The 19,875-nt window shown below is 36.2% G+C and overlaps 1 protein-coding gene across 2 annotated transcripts in view; it reads right to left on the reverse strand.

Moving 5' to 3' along the window:
• LOC150080468 (PTB domain-containing engulfment adapter protein 1-like) overlaps window positions 1-7,564 on the reverse strand; it is a 247,292-nt gene extending 239,728 nt beyond the window's left edge. For both annotated transcript variants that reach the window (XM_090382028.1, XM_090382025.1), the window contains exon 1: window positions 7,142-7,564. The gene's annotated coding sequence lies outside the window, so the exon portion shown is untranslated. The remainder of the gene's footprint in view (window positions 1-7,141) is intronic.
• Between the last annotated feature and the right edge of the window lie 12,311 nt (window positions 7,565-19,875).

The following is a 19,875-nucleotide window of genomic DNA, read 5'->3' on the forward strand; positions in this document are numbered from 1 at the left end:
AAGAATCCCGACAAAACAGTTAATAGTTCAGTTAATGGACATACGAAACAAGGAAAGCAAATCCCCCAATCCCCCCTTACGCTCAGCAATTAGCTAGCCGATCTTCATAGGGAAGTTTGTGGTAGAGATGAACTGGAATTTTAGTTCGAGTAGGTTAGATTGTTTAGATTAACCCAAAAACAACCCAGACCATCATCATTTACCTGAAAATTGAAAGGAAAAAAAAAAAAGAATTTTTCCAGCGGGGAGGGGTCACCGACTTGAAGGAGCCTATTTCAAAAGAATGAAAAACTTCGGAAACAGTTCCTTTGAGTGAATTCGTTCCAGGCCTTTATGCTGTTGTGATTATTATCGACTAAGCCAAAGAATACACGTTTCTCGTTTCCATAAACCTGCCTTGCCTTGGGTTGATTGAAATATAATGCAAATTCATTTTGTTTATAAAGGTTTTATTTAGGCGTTGCGCAACTTAGGACCAAACAAATTTGAGGGTTCTTGAACTATTTTTTTTTTTTTTAATTTTAACTGAGTTCATTCGGCAGTAAAACTTAAAAAAAGGTTTGTTTTTTTTTATATAGTTCAGGAAAATCCAATCATATTTTAAGTAATACGGTTAGATAAATTAAACAATATAAATTAATAATTCTGTTCATAGTGCCGATTTCGACTTGAGAACGTGAAGGTTAACGGTGTCTAGATATACCACAAGTGTGAGTTTAAGCCATAGACAGATTGGGAACTAGACAATTAATTATCCGTCTTTTTTTTTTTTGTTTCTTTAAAAAGACGTGGAAGGTCACAATGCATTTAGACCCTTACCGGAAATTGTTGACGCTTCTTTGAATTGCTCATAGAATACAGCAATATTGAAGTTTTCTATGAAAAAACTTGCAAGTGTGTAGACGGTATCAAAGAACCGAAAACAATAAAGAATGTATAGATTCAGCTGTTGAGACTCACGAAGTGAACACGCTAGATATTCTTTGAACTGGGCACATTTTTCAAGGCCGGTTGGACTGACATCTTCACCTCTGTTAGGATCTTCTAAACAGCCTTGGGATATAGGCTCTGTGTGTCAAGGTCCATGAGTTACAGACAATAGTCTAGATGGATCGTGCACATTTCTTTTTCGATTCAGCTACTGGCTTGACAGGAACTCTTTTTTTTTTTTTTTTTAAACTTTAGTTGAGTTCATTCGGTCTCTCGCAGTAAATTTTTTCTACCTTACAAGCAAATCAAACTACTTAGGCTTTTGGAATGGTTACATTATTATTATTATTATTATTATTATTATTATTATTATTATTATTATTTATTTATTTATTTATTATTATTATTATCATTTATTGTAAACGAATTCTCTTGATAAATAAAATTGTATTGTATTGTATTGTATTATTATTATTATTATTATTATTATTATTATTATTATTATTAATAGCTATATGGTGCAAGGAAGCCTGAGGCTTATGCTGCACCAGCCAAAAAAAAAAAAAAATTTCTGAATCACCCTGAGAGAGAGAGAGAGAGAGAGAGAGAGAGAGAGAGAGAGAGAGAGAGAGAGAGAGAGAGGGAAAACAAGAGTCGGAAGTAGAAAGGAATCACCAAGAAAGAGAAGAATGATGATATCCAGCTCAGGACCCTGGGTGTGCCAAGCCCATACTCACCAGATGTGAACCCCTACATACAAGTAATCATTCCAAAAATCAACATTATTTTATAGAATTTCTAAACAGACATAAATTATATACGAAAAAAAAAAAAAAAAAAAACTGGGCGGCTAACTTTGTCATTTAACTTTGAAAATTTAGAACAAGTGGAACTGGGTAAATTAAAAAATTTTCTGTGACATTCGAATAAAAAAAAAAAAAAAAAGATTCTCCACCCCTAATTCAGAAAATCAATTGCAACCCTTCATTTCAGCAGAAGCCCCCCCCCCCCAGTTAACTACTGATCGGATGAATGTCTTCATTGGCAGTATGCAACGATACAATGAGGTTTTCAGATTTTCACAGCAATCAATCAGTGCTTTTCTTGTGCCTATTTAACTAAACCATCGTTATACTCATTAAAATTTATTTTTTCTATGCGGTTGTTTGTTATATTATATGTTTTTTTTTTAAAGATTTTTTAAGATTTTCGTATTTAATCTCCTCGACGTTGTGAAATTTAACTCTTATCGCTTAATACAACGAAGTAAATATCAACAGGGAAGTGTTTTTGTTTGTAACCAAACACCCGTGTAGACCACGACTACCGTGTATACAACGACTAACATTAATTGAAATAAGTGACTTCATGTGGAGAGGCTTTCTTTACAAACGACAATTTTTATGAGAACTTCCAGTGTATACCCATTGTACTTGGAAAAAGTTAGAGCAAAGAAAAAACAGATAAATAAAATAAAATAAAATTATGGCACACTGGGTCACAGTTGGGAGCTGTGATCACATTTCCTTTACGAACGGATGGTAACAGCGATGATCGACATACTGTACACAACCAGATTCACGAGAGAGAGAGAGAGAGAGAGAGAGAGAGAGAGGATAGAATACTCCCTAGACTTCAAAATATCCAGCTTTAATTAACTAATAAATATTTTTTTAAAGAAAAAGCATTAAAAATGGGTCTTTGTTATATAAAAATATGTAATGTTATTGCCATAAACATCCGCCTTCTTTCAGATTGACTTTTATGAATATTTTATGAAACTATAAGACTTATTAACTTGCGATAAAAAAAAATATCGATCATTGTATTAAATCATAATAAAATACCATGCATTTTAAAATATTTAACATCATTTAATTTTTAAATATTTTCGCTATTACAATTGTTTATAAAAAATTACTCGGATCAACAAGTTTGAAAGGTGTATGATTTTTATCACACTATAAGCACTGTAAATAGTAATTAAAGACAAATCACATGCAGTATTTTTATAATTAAATTTCCCTTTTTATCCATAATCTGAAATGGTGTCTCGTTTTTTTCTTTTTTTTTCGGAAAAAAAAAAAGTTTGGTTATGTAGCTAGTCGATTAGTAATTCATTTGAAACGGTCTGGGTTCGAATCCCTTCAGACACTGGAGGAATTCTTAAGAAGCTTCTACAATTCTACAGTCAGCTGACCTTAGGCAGGCAGACGAAGTCGGGTTTTTCCAAGGGTATTTCGGATTTTAATCTGCACAACACATATCTAGAGGCATAATATATGGCAAACAGTATCAGCTGGAGCACCATAAGAAGTAGCACGTTATGGTCCAAGTAGCAATGTGCTAAAAAATTCCTAGAACATGAACAAGGGTAGAAACAGAGAGAAATAAATTTATTACCATTTGATTAATGAAGAATTAAATAATGAATTAATTCAGCGAATGCATTGGATAAGTTATTCTGGAGAATAGATGGATTAACACAAATTAAATATACTCTAAAAACAGCTTCTTTTCACTGAAATGTTTACATAAATTCGTTTTAATAGTGAACTTAAGTCAATTTGTAAAGAAGGTGAGACTTCTTGTAAAAAAAAAAGTCCTCGAAGTTAAGTTTGATCTTCTAGTTGTGATTCTACAACTAAATTGCCTTGATGCTGCACTAAAATATAAGCACTTCTCTTATGAGAAGTATAAGTAGTATTTGCTAATAACGCGGTGCCACAACCCAGGCATCGACCTGTGTTGCACTGATGGTATCAACTTATTGATGGGCCTCTCGCCACCTATCGATAAGATAATACCATCAGTGCAACACCGGAATGGCTTTGGTGGTATCGACTCATTCAAAAAAATACAGTAAATTACAGTAATTAAAATACAGTAAAAAAAACAACAAACAGTTCTACATATGATATAGGAAATGTCATACTAGAACACATTGATCAAAACCTATTTACAGAACTTGCATTTAAGAAAAATGAAAACCAATTCCATTTTTAATCGCCAGTTGGCCTGAGCCCTGCATGAAAACGAAAGACAAGGGATGAAAAGGATAAAGTTAATTCAGAAGGTTTGAAGTTCAATGACTGATAAATGTTTGGTAGATGTATTTCTTGATTCAATAACTTTAGGAGGCGCATAATTAAAAATGAAAAAAGTTCGCTAAAAGGGGAAGGAGTTCTGGTAGAATTAAAAGAGTTCGTTAAAGGGGAGACGAGGTTTGGTTTTGTTTTGTTCTGACAGTATACATAAAAAAATGGAAAACTGCTTTCTGTACACTTTAGTGGCACAGAAATACTGACAACCACACTTGTTTTTGTATTAATGATTACAGAAAAAACAGGTGCAGCACATTGTTTGTTTTTAATCGACAACCTAACACTCAACAATCTTGAAAATTTGGAATTTATCAGTAACCGCACTGATTATCTTTTGTATATTTGTTCATATTGGACAAGTTCCTGTTTAGATTAATTTCATTTCAGGTTCAGCAGAACACCTAACCATTTTATATAGGTAATTCAAGTTGTACCAAATACGGCAGGTTTGAGTTTATGGAACCGGCGAAAAAAGATAAAAATCGCGAGAAATGAAAACAAAGTGATTTTTCTTTTTATTATAAAAGTTAAATTATTTATTCACTTATAAGGCACACACATTCTGTAGGCTTTCAGATTTTAAAGTAAAATACAGTACACTGAAAACACCAAAATACATGCAACCCGTAATTAGACAACTGCAGACTTCAATGGTCTTATCCTCAGAGAATAACTAAGTTTGAGTTCACAACCATTTTTTAAAATTTATTTTTGAAAACCACGAACACGAGAGATATCAGAACTTATAGTACGTATTACGGTGTGTTGGTTAAACGTTGAGAAGACAGAAGTTATTTATTCCCATTAAACTTGAATTTCTACATTGAAATTTTCGGGAAATAGATACGAATGAATATTTTATCAGAGAACAGAAGGAGAAGCACTAAAAAAATTGTCTAAAATTTTACAATCGACTTATACATGAGGTATAATCTCCTAAGCTTGAATTAAAGACGCGTGCTTAATGTTAGAAAAACACAATACGATTGCAATACATTAATAAACAGTCAAGGAATGGCTCAATACATTACATAATCAAAGCCTCTAATGTACACATACAGCGTTAATAAGAGTGATCCCATGTCTTCACCAATGCCTGTAGGTTTTGGTTTGGTTTCGTGACCGTCTACATAAGGAATACTGTATACACTTACCGCTTTCTTTGCAGTTTGCTATGCAGAAGAGCATATTTTAATGCATATGTTACTATAATAATCGTAAAAATGGGAGCCGACTTACGCAACGAATATTTGATTAAGAACGAATTTAAGACAAAAAAAAAAAAAAAAATGACATACTCCAGAATAACGGTATTTGTGGTATTTGAATAGTTCTGTTACGATATACAGGTTGGTGATATAAAAGTTAGTTAAATAAAACCTGATTTTGCACATATGATTACCATTGTTTGTATATTGTTTTCTATGCCATATCATCTGCGAAACGATACCGAAATCCATATCACCAAAACTATCCTTTTCTAGTTCTCCAGGACAGATGTGTCGGCATAGTCCATGGGAATGGAAATGTGTTTGGGTCAGGTCGTCCTGTCACTGCAATCTTGACCAATTCTCCAGTACCCTAGGCCACCATTTGTTTCTGATCAGGCATTTTGAACTGACTGCTCGTTTTCAAGGCTTGAGATATTGTTTTGCGTGAACACACCTTCCTATGGTAGCTGTTGCCTTATAGTAAAAATCTGTTGCGTAATATCACTTGCCTTTTAGAGTCACAGATATAAAGTGACGGTTAGAGATATCCGCTGCCATTACTACACTTTTGAAGTCATATGCATGTGATACTAATACGCTGCAGTGCTATCCAATTCCTAGCAATACCTAATATAAGATTTATTAGATACTGTATATATAAGATTCACCAGTCTTGCCTATCTCAACTTCATGTTCCCAGAAACAACATAAAACACTTCAAATTCGAGAGGACCAGATCGCAGTCTTGTCTGATTCATATCGAGGTGGGTAACCAACCACGAGGCACCTCTTCAACCAAAAAAGCAGTGACGATAATGTTGTATAACCCGAGAGTAAAATGAACTGAGTAACTTACAGTACTACTATAAATACAATATACATTATGTTTAAACTTCATCCATATTTAGATTAGATTACTCCTTTCAAGCGTAAACTATTACTGTATATGTGTTTATACTGTATGAATTTCATATGTACGTTTATATTAATTTCGAGTAATTAAAATAATCATTTTAAAGTAAATATTAATATATATATCGTTGAAAAACCTGTTAAGTTTGCATGTAACTATTCTGTTTGCACTTCTATAGCCGGTTATTATAATTATAATAATTATTATACGGGCGGTAGTGTCCACATAAATAGTTAATTTAATGTTATGCACTGAACAGATTATCTTTCTCTCGCAGGAAAACAGCTTTAACTGGCTACGTCTACCTGCATTCGCCCTTCCTGCAAAATGGGTAAATATCATTGGAAAGGAAGCAAACAGTTATAATCTACATTTCTTTCCAGTATCCTGTCACGATTTCTAGCCAGTTTTCTTCTGTGTACAGTGTGCGTGCATGAGCACAGCCTAAACAGATGCGCTTTCCTGCAGCTGGATTACGAGATTGTGTCACTTTATATAGTGCGCATGAAATACTGAAAAAAAAACCTCCAAAAAAACAGGTATGCTGTAGTGTACATCCGAAAACCAAAAAGGAGAGAACTGTTAGATCATAAGCTACATTTTCAAATGAACATGATTATAGAATTAATTATTCTTCGATAGAAGCGTATTTGAAAGGAGATTGAGAAATACTATAACAGCGCTTCCTAGCGGAACAAGTATGGCTTTACTCAACAATAAATATAAAACTACCAGTTCGTTTTACTGTATATAAAACCGAAGAAGGAAATAAGTAACTGATATACAGTCCGGAAACTACTTTCAAAGCTTTTCAATAATAATAAAATCAGTAGATAATGTTTATATACATTTGTCATAGATTACAGCTATATTCATTCTTCATTGTAGTACACCGTCCACAATGGCAAAATTACATAATAAAAAAAGCAAAAACACAGCATGAATCATATGACAAAATACTCGCTCAAATTTAATAGCCTTACCTGCTCCACTGCCAAGATACAACGTTCAAAAACCTTTTCAGGCTGAAGTAGACTCGCTTAGTTAGGGGGGGAAAGAGAGAGAGAGAGGGAGAATCACTTGACCTGTCGCGCGATAAAGGCGGTTTTACAGCCAGCCGACTCCTAATCACAGCCAAGAGTGCAACAGCTGAAACAACTATGACGTTTAAGTCATAGCAGAGTGGCTGGTAACGCATCTAAGGCAATATTTTTCATCGCACAAAGATGTGTCAGTCTAGAGGAGCAACATCTAACCCTTAGCGTGCGTAGCGGACTTTAGTCAGTATGGGTTTGCAGACTACCAGAGCAAGACATTTACTGTCCCATTACATGCAGGTCAAACCAGTTTACGTTTGCGTCACCGCGCAGTCATTCTAAGACCTCTGGTTATGATGGAGGTAGGAGGCAAGCGGCTGGCAAAATGCGAATGGTACACTTTGATGTTGTTGTAGTCGAGCAAGGGTATGTACAGTTGCGATAACGAGTTGCGGAATGAGGTAAAAATGGCTGCGTTCATTTAAATTGCGGTTTTTGTTGACATTGCACTGTTTTACCACCTGTATTTCTGCGATGAAGTGCATGTAGCCGAACTGGAACAGAAATATATGTGGTGATGATCGAAATACCTGGAATAAGAATCAAAAGAAATACATACCTCGCACAGCAACCCCAAACCTGTCAAGTAAGCATAAGCTCCGGTTTTCGGGTAGTCACGTGAACTTATATCTCATTAGAAAAGAAGGTCGAAGATTTGCATTCCAGCACCCTCTTCAGTTGCCTGAATTGACAATTTGAGTTTTGATGAAAGTAAATAGCGAACTCACACGTTTCGAAACTCGTAATTTCTTAAAATTGATAACACTATAAATATAGTTTATAAAATTATAGAAATATATTTTATTAAATTAGAAATTATAATGTTTTATTTTCTAACTCGTCTTAAGGCTGCTTTATTTCAAGTTCGGAAAAAAATTAAAGAGTTAAAAATTTTGATCAATCAGCTACAGACATATAAGACCCATTTTGATCATCCTAAAGTTAATCAACCAAAACGTAAATGCAAAAAATTTAAAATCGAAATTACTTTGGTAGAATTCAGTTGTATAACCCTGGCCTTTTAATCATGAAGGGCCATATTGAAATGTATACAAAGTAACTTTTGTTGTTACAATTGAGATTTCCATTTAAATTAGACAGAAAGAGAAGAAATAAAATCTAACGGGATAAAATGCATACAAAAATTTCACACTGCAATAATGTCTCATTGAGCTTTTAGACCAATATTTTTAAAGAGTTTATCTTCGCAAAACTACATAATAAAATCTTTTTCCCATCATGGATATCTGTAGCAAAGCTTAATTCGGCACTGTGCACGTACGCTTCCGCCTAAAAGTTTGGAATCACACTATGATAATGTAAGGTTTAATATAAAAAACAACACGGTGCAAATTATTTTAAGCATTGAAAAATTTAGAGAAAATGATAAAATTGAAATGTCTAATAATAACAACTACACAGATTTTTCATAAAATATCCTCCACGAGATTTAATAACTGTCTTACACAGACGAGGCGTTCTGAGAGTTAATTTTATAATAGTGTCTAGAGTCCAGACTAACATTATTCCAAACGATCTGCAAAGTTTCGCATAAGTTTTGTGAAGATGGACAGACTTCATAGACTTAACGGTCTAAAACTCTAGATAATCCCAAAAAACTCTACTGTACATTACAGTTGGTACATGCAGCAGCCTAGGAAGCAAGGTATCTGGGACTTCAGGCCCTGGTGTGGGTCATCATGGAGCAAATAAATTCATGGGCTGCGTTAGGGTAACTAAGAATAAGAACAGGTGCATGTATACTTGCATGTACAATAATACTAGGAGTATAGTGAATAAATTTAATGAATTCGAAGTACCGATTAAGTCATCAAATGTAGACATTGTAGGAATAGCGGAAACATGGTGTCAGTCACTCAGGCATAACTAATGCGGAATTTGAATATGGGGAGTACAATGTGTACAGGAAGTAGACATGACAGGAGAGGTGGAGGGGTTATGCTCTTAGTTAAGAAGAATATTAAATCTGAGGCAGTGGATCCAGTTGACATGGATGACTACCTACCGCAAAGCTGAGTCAGTTTGGTATAATATAAGCACTGAGGGGAAAACAAATTGACAGTAGGAGTGTGTTATAGGCCTAATGACTGTGATGAGTATACAGAGAAATACTGGACCATCAAATCAAAATGTCTCATAATGGGAGATTTTAATTTTTCAAACGTTGATTGGAATTTGTGGATTGGTCACTCGCACGCTCACTAGCAAGACTTTTGTGGATTTCTTGGATGACTGTTTTCTACAGCAGCAACGTGTTAGAGAGGCCACAAGAGGAAGCAATACTTTGATTTTTATCTGGTTATCAGCAGTGATTTTTCATGCATTAAGGATTTGCAGGTAAATGATCCGCTGGGTGGCAGCGATCACAGTGTACTAACATGGAATTTAATTAAAGGCATAACAACTATCAGTGGTCTCAGACAGTTTTTAAATTCCGTGCAGTGGAACCAACTGATGATGTTACCAACAGCAAATTCTAAATGGGAAGTATTCAGGGAAGTAATCAAAGAAAGCTACTAGGCTTTTCATACCAAAGGAAAAATACTGTTTAAGGCTTAGACCTAAATCGACGTCAGATGGAATATTGAGACACGTGGTCGAGGGGAAAGGTGCATAGGATGCATATAAATTATCAGATGATATAGAAACCTATGGTAGATACAAATTAGTCTGTAATGGAAGCCACAAAGTAAGTTAGGCAAGCTAAGGTAGATTATGAGAAGTCTCTGGCAAAGAATGCAAAGAAAAACAGCAGAGACTTCTATGCTTATATTAACAGTAGAAGGAAGGGGTTAAATCACGTTGGGCCACTTGATATCCATTGGTTAACTGTTGGTGACCCTGCTCAGGTTGCGGGCAAATTGAATAGGTATTTTGCATTTACATTCACACATGAGGAATTCTTTAGGTAAGGAGATGCCAGAAGTTTATCAAATTCTAACGAGGAGCTAAATGACTTTGTGATAACTGAAAGGAAAGTGGAGGAGAAATTGTTGAAGATGGACATAAAAAAGGCATCTTGGGTGGATGGAAGCTATCCAATTGTATTAAGGGAGGCAGCAAACGAGGTAAGTAAATCCATAGCCATAATTATGAGAACATCCTTGGATTCGGAGCAGGTCCCTATGGACTGGAGATGTGTGAATGTATCCTCAATTCATAAAGAAGAATCGAAAGGCGAAGTGAGATTATTACAGACCTGTTAGCTTAACGTCTGTTCCAGGAAAAATAATGGAATCACTGGTTAAAGAACTAACGAAGGATTGTTTGGACAGGCATGCAGTTATATTGCAATCACGGCATGGAATTGTTAGGGGACAGTCTTGTCTAACCAATCTAAGAGATTACTATGATGCAGTGACCAAGGAACAGGATACAAAAAATAATAATTTTTACATCATATACTTCGATTTCAGGAAGGCTTTTGATACTGTTGCGCATAAAGAAACTGTTGTAAAAACTGGAGCAATGTGGCGTTAAGAGTAAGTTACCACTATGGATAAAGGGATGGTTAAGTGGAAGAAGACAAAGAGTGGTTTTTAATGGCGAGTGCTCTTCGTGGACTAATGTTATTAGCGGAGTTTCCCAGGGTTCAGTGCTGGGCCCATTGTTGTTTTCAGTATTTATCAATGATATTGATGAAGGTATATCAAGCTTAATGTCTAAGTTTTCAGATGATACAAAGATTGACAGGCTGGTTAACGACAGTCTATAATTAACGAGACTACACACATGAGATGAGCTACTGCAACAAGATCTAGAAAAATTAGGTAGCTGGGCTGAGAAATGGCAGTTGAATTTTAACATTAACAAATGCATAATACGTACTGCATATGGGTAGTAGTAATCCTAGAGAAACTTATAAACTGTGTGGTACTACACTCAGGGTAGTGGAAAATGAAAAAGACCTTGTGCAGTCAGACATGAAATTCTTTGAGCAGTGCAGACATGCTGCCAGGACAGATCATGGGTTTTGTCAATGGCTTTGCTAGCAGGGATAAGGAGTTGATTATCCCCTTGCATAAGGCAATAGTCAAGCTACACCTTGAGTACTGTATACAGGTCTGCAGGCCTCATTTTAGGAAGGATGTGGATCTGCTGGAACGGGTGCAGAGAAGGGCAACGAGACTGGTGAAGGGAACAAAAGGGTGCCCTTATCAAGAAAGGCATCAGTTCTGCAAATTGCGCCGTCTGAAGAAGCGTTTAAAGCCTTGAATGGATTGATTAAGCTGAATGTTAAATGGCATTCTCCCACTTTCTGAGACTACACATATGAGGCATAAATTCAAGTTGAGGAAGGATGGTTGCAGGACAGATGTGCGGAAATTTGCCTCCAGCCAGTGAGTGGTTGATTGTTGGAACAGGTTTTCATCTGTTATTGTGGAAGTGAATGGGTTGAATAAATTCAAGGAAGAACTAGACAAATTCTTGGAGGGTACGGATGGGTGAACTGTGTAAGTTTTTTTTTTTTTTTTTTTTTTGCTGATGCTGTATAAGCTTGCTTCCTTGCAACATTTTCCATTACTACTACTACAACATTATGTTCAAGAATTTTGTAGCCAGCCTTCTTTTCTTAAAATTCCTTCACTTCTGACGATGTCACCAGCTCCAGAAAAATAGGAGCAACCCGAAATCACGATGGAATCACTACTATGCTTGACTATAGGCACTAAACAATGTGGCACAATTTTTTATATTTACATCTAAACATAGAGTTATGTGAGACGCGCACGTCTCACATAACTCTATGTTTAGATGTAAATATTTCAAATTTGGATTCAGCTGTCTACAGTACATTTTTTCACTCTTCAATTGTCCAACGTTGCTGGCTCTTAGCCCAAGCCAACAGTTTCTTTCGATTTTCGGTTTTAAAATGGTTTTCAGCCCGCTACACGACCAAGAAGTCCTGCTCGTTTAAGACGAAATTTAAAAAGTGGATGTAGATACGGGAGTTTTTCTGTTCCTGTTGAATTCAGCTCGAATTTCAGGTGCAATAATCGTTGATTGCGTTTAGAAATCGATGTTATGGTGTTATGCTTTCGTTGTTATGCTCGATCGTCCTGATTGTGGTTTTTCCTTTAAACTGCCAATCGCCTTGAGTAGTCGAATGGTAGTTTGTACTCCTTTAAATGAAATATGTAGGTTTTTTTGTTTTTTTCGCCTACACTTCATGGCATAACTTTATACAGAGTTATAAAAGCACTTCGTTTTTAGATACCCAGTTCCTTATTTCTTTCCATGTTTATCATTTAATATACGAAACACTCTTTAGTTATGAGGGGTGTTCAATTTTATAAGTTACATCTCTTACTCCTCACTTTATATTATTGCAAAGCACTGTAATGTCATCTACAATCTTCTATAAAATCGAAACAATATTCCCACTTTCTAGAATCATCTACAACGTTCTACCACATTCAAGAATATTCTGGATTCCCGAATATTGCAAAAGTTATTTATTTATTTTTTTTTACACATAATAAAAATATTTTAATAAAAACTGATAAACAAGCTGGTCCTATTTTAATAAAAACTTTGAAAATTAAGAAAAATCAAACGTGATTCTAAAGTTTTAGGCGAGCTTGTAGTACCGTAACTAAAAGTTTAAAAATTTTTCTATGCTATGAAAAGTATAATTAGCATCAAAAACTTTGGAACTTATATAAAAAAAAAACATCGCAGGATGAAAGGCGTGTAATACGTTGAACTCACATATTCTCAGGAACACCTGCAAATATGTGAGTTCAACGTATTACAAGTCTCTTACCATTATTATAAAACAATAGAAAACCATATACAGTGTATGTGTATGTCAAATCCAGTTCTATTTAACAGAATAAGATTTTAACAACTATGATTCATTATTTTTCGGCCATTGCAGGACCATCGGATTCTTTCTATAAAGGGGATATACTGGTCATAAGCCCCACCAGATGGATTGGGAACAATATGTACTCAATGATCTCTGAATTATGACCACTCCATCCGTAATGGGCTATGCCGTATAGCTCGCAGTATAAAAAGCTAAACAGCTTCGTACGCTGGAGCAGTGGTAATTTGCATCCGGTCGTGCAAGTCAAACTGATAAAGTAGAAGTTATGGGATGTAGTAAAGATATCGCGGAGTTTCAATAGGGCATGATTGTGGAAGCTTGTGCGTCGGGTGCTTCCATATCGGAAACGACACGTCTTGTTGGTTGCTCAAGGCCCACTGTGGTTAAGGTGTGCAAATAATGGTGTCGAACGGGTCAGACCACCTCCTGCCGACTGAACTGTAAAGGATTACGCAAGGTGGGTGTTCGTGGTGAGAGAAGGGGGCAGCGCGTTGTAAGGGCTCAACGACAGAGAAATACAAAAACAATATCCCAAATGACGATGCGCTGCCACTCAGACGTATGTTGTGTGACATGTGTTGTGTCTTGTGAAGCGGTCCCTAAACGTTGGTTCAACTCTGCCATGGTGCTCTGTGATGATATACAAAACTCTGTACAATGGCCAGAAATGACTGTAGTGCTATGTTTGCAGTGTGTGTGTGTGTGTGTGTGTGTGTGTGTGTGCGTGTTGTTTATTTGGTTGTGGCCACTTTGCTATCAAGAAGCAGCGATCACCAGGAAATCTGCTTCCCGGTATGGGGTTCAAATGCCAAGAGATACTATATTCTCACCGCTGATCATCGTCGATGGCGAATGCTCTAGTATTAACAACATGCTGGTTGGACACTGAAGGACGTGTTGGTCAGATGAGTCTAAATACCTGATGCAACACGCCGACGAGCGCTTTCGTGTGTAGCGCAAGCAACACGAGTCCATGGATCCATCGTGCACGTTGCCCACTATCTGGACAGGTGGCGGTAGTTTCTTAATATGGAGCATGCTTTGCTGGCAAGGCCTAGAACCCCTGGTGCATATGGATCAACATTTCATTGGTGAAGTCTACCAGCAGCTGATAGGAGACCATGTGCATCTTGCCATGTTGCATTTTTTCTCAGACAGAAACGGAATCTTTAAAGACTATAATCCGCACCTGTGAACACCTGTAGGATGTTTTGGAACGGGAAGTGAGGCGTATGAACATCTATTCCTACAGAAAGCCTTCCAGGCAGATCCCTACGGACGTCTTCAAACATCTAGCGGAGTCAGTGCCTAGCCGAAAAGCGGCTGTTATCCGTGCGAACGGCGACCCAACACGGTATTAGGTAAGCGGGTCATAATTCAGTGATAACTCAGTGCATATATTATGCTTGTGCAAGAGTGTGTGTGTGGGTCCATTTTCAAGTTGTGCGGCTAAAAAAAAACAGGAATACCACTCCGTCAAACGTTACTCCCTCATCTTGAATTAGTTTTCTTCTCCAATCACACAGCTCCCTGAGGAGCTGTTGTGGCCACCAACAAATTTCTCCCTCCAACTACATCGATCATGTGCTCTACGAGCTGCAGCGGAATGTTTCATACCTAGAAGTTCACTGGGCCCATCCTTCCACCTAGTTGCAGGCCTTCCTTTGCACCTGAATCAGTTAACTCATCCCAAATGACAGAGACCCCTTAGATATTATTCCATCCATCGACGAGATTCGAACGCACACCTGCCCAAACGAGTAACAAGTTGCGAAACCACTATACTGCCTATAAGGACATGTGTGTCCTTATAGGCAGAATTAAAACACAAAATTAAAAAAAAAAAACTTTAAATTTTGCTTTGTTTTTCTCTGATTTGATTTGAATTATAAATTAAACTATGAATCTCTTATGTTAATTGCTTATCTAAAGCAGGGTTGAATCTTTTTACAGATAAAATTGTTATTTAAAAAAAAAAGATTAAATATATATATATATACCACGTAATTTTATTTTAAATAAAATGGCGAAAGCACAGAACAAATTTTGTTCTTTCGCCATCATTAAACATATAAGTAGGAGGCAGATCTACCATGGGATTTAATTTTTGAGAAAGGGAGCGAAGATAATGATAAGTATATTTACCAAACAGTCATAAATCTGTCATAACGAATGAAGACAGCTTGAAGTATAAAGATAACACGATGATTAATGCTGACAGTACTGTTATGCGTGGAATTCTTGATTTTGTAACAAAGTAATTCAAATAAAAAGGCCTCTTAAAACTTAATTTAAGTTTCCTCTGAAAGTATGCTACTACTTTTACTATCTGAGTATATTTATGACAGATGCTATCAAAATATATACTTTATTGTCCAATGGAATGTTAAGCAAAAACGCTATTGAAAAATATATTTTTATTCTTTTAGTAACATAGCATTGACCTACTCCACTTAAAATTTATTTTTTCGCTCTTAAAAAGATCATGATGCGTGCCCATCACACAAACATTTTGTTAACACCGCGCAGGGAGGTTAAACTGCACGCAAATCATTAGAATGAAGCTGCACTGGGAAATATCATCAGTGGAATTTTGCCTTTGTACTCACTACCAAATTCTACATTCCTTAGTGCTGCAAAGCAAGATGTTCTAGGTCACGTAGCGTACAAGCAAATACTCAAAAAATTCTTTAGCAACAACAACAAAATTTTTTCTCAAAACTCTCACGATAAAAAATAGTTATAAAATAAATTACGTGTTATTTTGTAACATATTTTAAATATTATTTTCAAATATAATTTAACAATTTGATGATCATAAATCTTAGTGATTTTATATCAGCTAGTTTTTTAATTCAATGAAAATGCTTGTGAATCTTCCACATTTATTTAATAAGCAAGTACGATGTTCCAGTTCAATTCGAGTATAGTGTTCAGTAATGTTAATGGTAGAGACACTGCAATACTGTAGCATTCCATGCATAATGATTGCAGAGACCTTGCACACAGTCAGAAAGACCGTTCGCCCTTAAAGTACAGAATATTTATCTGGGTGCAGGTATGCAAATTTATAAGGGGTAAAGAAATGATCGAATCATCAAAACAAAAAGATCTTTATCTGATGTCGACATACATTATGACGAAATGCGATTCCCTCTAGTAGTGATGTGAGGCAGTTATGCTTCTTGACATCGAGTCAAAAAGGTGCCGCCCCATCAATGTTCCAGGCATGCGAAATTGAAGAAAAACAAAAGCAGATGACCTAGCAGGCCAGGGAAGTATGTCGATATTACAGAGAAACTGTTTGACAACGTTAGCGGTATGGTAAACAGCAGGGTCCCGTTGGAACAAAATAGTTATAAATTTTCAACGTAACCTGTAAGATTACCTTGAACAAAAAAAGCTAGTGGTAAACTGCCTATCACGGGAGATGGCAACCCATGTCGTGAATGCTAGTATTTCATTTGTATGCAGGCAGGAATGCTTGTTTCGCCAAGCATCGTCACACAGGATCCTTCTGTCATCATTCCTCTTGGCTCACACTAATGACTATCGCTATACGTCATTCTAGTTGACTGTCTCTGCATCACTGAAGTCACTGTATAAGAGAGGTGTAAAGGGAGGGGCGGGAGACGGGGGTTTGGCAATGTACAACATGAATGTAATCCTGCCTCTGCCTATCATCTATTAATGGTACCTCTTGATAACGAATGCCACGAAGATGAATTCACTTCTCTAAATCTTCTCGGAGAGGACAATCTATTAGCCGTAGCTTGTCTTGGCGCTCTGATGTTTGTCTTATCTCGAGAATCTAGACGGTGGCTTTATTTTCCTGTTCATTGTTGTCAATGTCGACTAACTAAAATTGTTTTGGGACCAAAGAAACTTAGGGAATGAGAGTCAGTGTATTGTAGTGTCTGTGAATTGTGTATATCTATGGTCGGTTTGCTTGTTTTACTATTGCAGGGGGGAAGAGTTCCAGGCAGAGGATTCAGCTTTTTTTTTTTAAACTGTGCAATCTTCCACTCGAGACCGACTAATACGGCCACGGTACGAATAAATCCAATAATATTTCCTACCGTACCACCCTAGGATCTCGTTTAACGTGAACAGCAATTTGATAGATGGATGGTTCAATCTCATGGAACACAGACCTATGCGCTGCTTGTACACTTGATCGAGGCATCTAAAAAACCTTTCCTATAAACTGACTCTTCAGTATTGGCTATTTTCCTACTAATAATAGCATGCATCATCAAATTCATCGAACAGTATATAATCTACAGTACTGTATATTGTCACAGAGATTGTTTGACATCCTCAGACCAAAGTTTCTAATATCCACAGGAGTAGTAAATATTCCGTTCTCTCCAGGTAAAAAAAAAAAAAAAAAAGCATTCGTTCCCTTCCCAGTTTACTTTTCACTGTCTTTCCTCTGAAAATTTGAATAAACCTCACCCACAGACAGCGAAACATAGGAAAATATTAAATAACAAACTTGTGCTATCAGTGGGAATATTTGAGCCTAGTCATTAGCTAGCTGTTGAGCGTAATGCTTTTGCCATTACAGCACAAGAGAAAACTTGTAAGACAGACAAACATACATATGAAGCAATATAAAGAAAGTGATTCAGCTGAATCCTTCCCAATGCAGCATGCTTTATGGAATTTTTAATATACCGAGACAAAATGAAAGAAAAATCTTTCATTTTGTCTCGTATATTAAAATTTGTTAAGGTCGTTTTCACACACCACGTAATGTCAAGAATTAGGAGTTTGGGGAGAGAGACAGAGAAGAAAATATGATGACAAAAATAGCGTATTTTCGTAAAAGTGTGAACAAATTCAGTACAACTATTTAAACGAGATGATGATGAGTTGCAAATACCTTTAAATTAAGATTCTTCGGGAAAGTGTACCAGCACAGATAAAAACCATGAACAGTTATTGAATACCGGTATCATTAGAGGGAGCACTTGGCAATACATTTGAAAGGCAATTAACCAAACCGGTTGGAGTATAACAGCGAAATATTAATTATATTTCGCTGTGAAGATAGTGTTATAATCAATATTTCCTTGTCTTCCTATCGAAGACAAGGAAATATTGATTATAACAAGAAGGAATACAATCGATGGAAAGTATGTACAGAAAATTGAAAATATAATACTGTACAGATCATTTCTATCATTAGAAGTCGGGAAAATTCAAGGAAATTAAAAAGAACAGCAAAAGGAAACAAACATTTAGAGAATTATAGACACTTCGTTATATTTTAAAGGCTCGTTAGCGCATCGATGGAAGGACAGAGCCGGGACGAGGTATTTCTTCTTAGAAGTGCTCCCCTCCTTAACCAACTGTATCATATGAACAAGTACTGTTAAATTCCTTAACTCTAGCACCCTTTCAACCTTGCGCTCAAGGCAGCCTCCTCTTCTGTCGTTACACCCTAGCCTTGGGTTTGGTGGAGTCAGCAGGTCAAGAAAAATTGGCAAAGTCCACGAGCCAGTCTTTCAGAAGATGGTATTCAGACGCTGTAGACTACTGCAATAGTGGATCTAGTATCAATCCATTTAGCAGGCATAGCAGATATTTAGCCTAGAAGTATTTTTAACACTTCACTAAAGAATTTCGTGAGGGAACACCGGTTTCGAGACACTGATCTATAGACTTCTCTTCGGCAATTTAAAAGCTTTTTAAAACGGGTGCTTTCTGTGTTATTTTCATCCATTTACACTATTGGGCATCGGTACCCTTCCCAGCATATTTTAAAAATATAGGCCTCGAATAATGAATATTCCTCTGTATGAAAAGGGTAGCGAAAGAACCATGCGCCATTTCCAGAACTACCCTGTTCTCAAATTGCACTGAAACAGATTGTCCTGACAAATCTAGATAATAATAAAACTACTGATGCATTACAAATAGGGACCTAATAAAGAGCCCGTGAACTGTAGGTCGACAAAACAACGATTCGAGACTTCTCTTCCGGAATACGACGATCAATCCTGGAATGCCTTCGACGATATTCCCGGGGAACTCCGTGGTAATTTGATACTTCTGCATTGATGTAATACAGACGAAAATCCACATATCTCATTTTGATAACATCAGTATACTTTACTACTGCGTGTTGAACAGAAAGTGACCATGTAAAATACAGAACGTAATACAATAATAACAAGTACAATACTATTGTACAAGTATTGACTAATATAGTCTGTAAATATTGACTAATAAGCATCAGCTGTCCAGGTCAATGATCTATCTTTTACAAATTATTTCCCAAACTGCAAGCTTGTAAATACAAGAAATAAAAATATACAAAGTAACAAAATAGAAAAATATTATAATCAAATATTAAAAGAGCGTTTTATAAGTGAATATAATTTTCGTTAGATGACCACTAACCGATGTTTCACAGTGTGCCATTTAAAATACCTTCGCATGTCAATGGCTTTCCACCATCCAGCTTTTTCTTTTATTGAATGATCCGCTACTATCAGACAGCACACATAAAATAGATTTTCACAATCAAGTGTACCCCTTGTTACCAAATACAGATAATGTACATTTTGAAAACTTGCCATGCCATTTGGCGAGCCAACACTATTCCTTTTCAAGGCAACGAATGAACGAGATATATTTTAATTGGTCTGGTGTCTGGCGTGTGTTAGTACTATCATTATACTTGCACCAATTTAGGAATGGTTAAAACACTTGTTACTACACTATGTCCTGTGTTGAATACAGAGGATGTGTCAGA

This window comes from Mastigoproctus giganteus, chromosome 9, assembly GCF_048544385.1.
Source record: "Mastigoproctus giganteus isolate SK-2022 chromosome 9, ASM4854438v1, whole genome shotgun sequence".
Taxonomy (NCBI): domain Eukaryota; kingdom Metazoa; phylum Arthropoda; class Arachnida; order Uropygi; family Thelyphonidae; genus Mastigoproctus; species Mastigoproctus giganteus.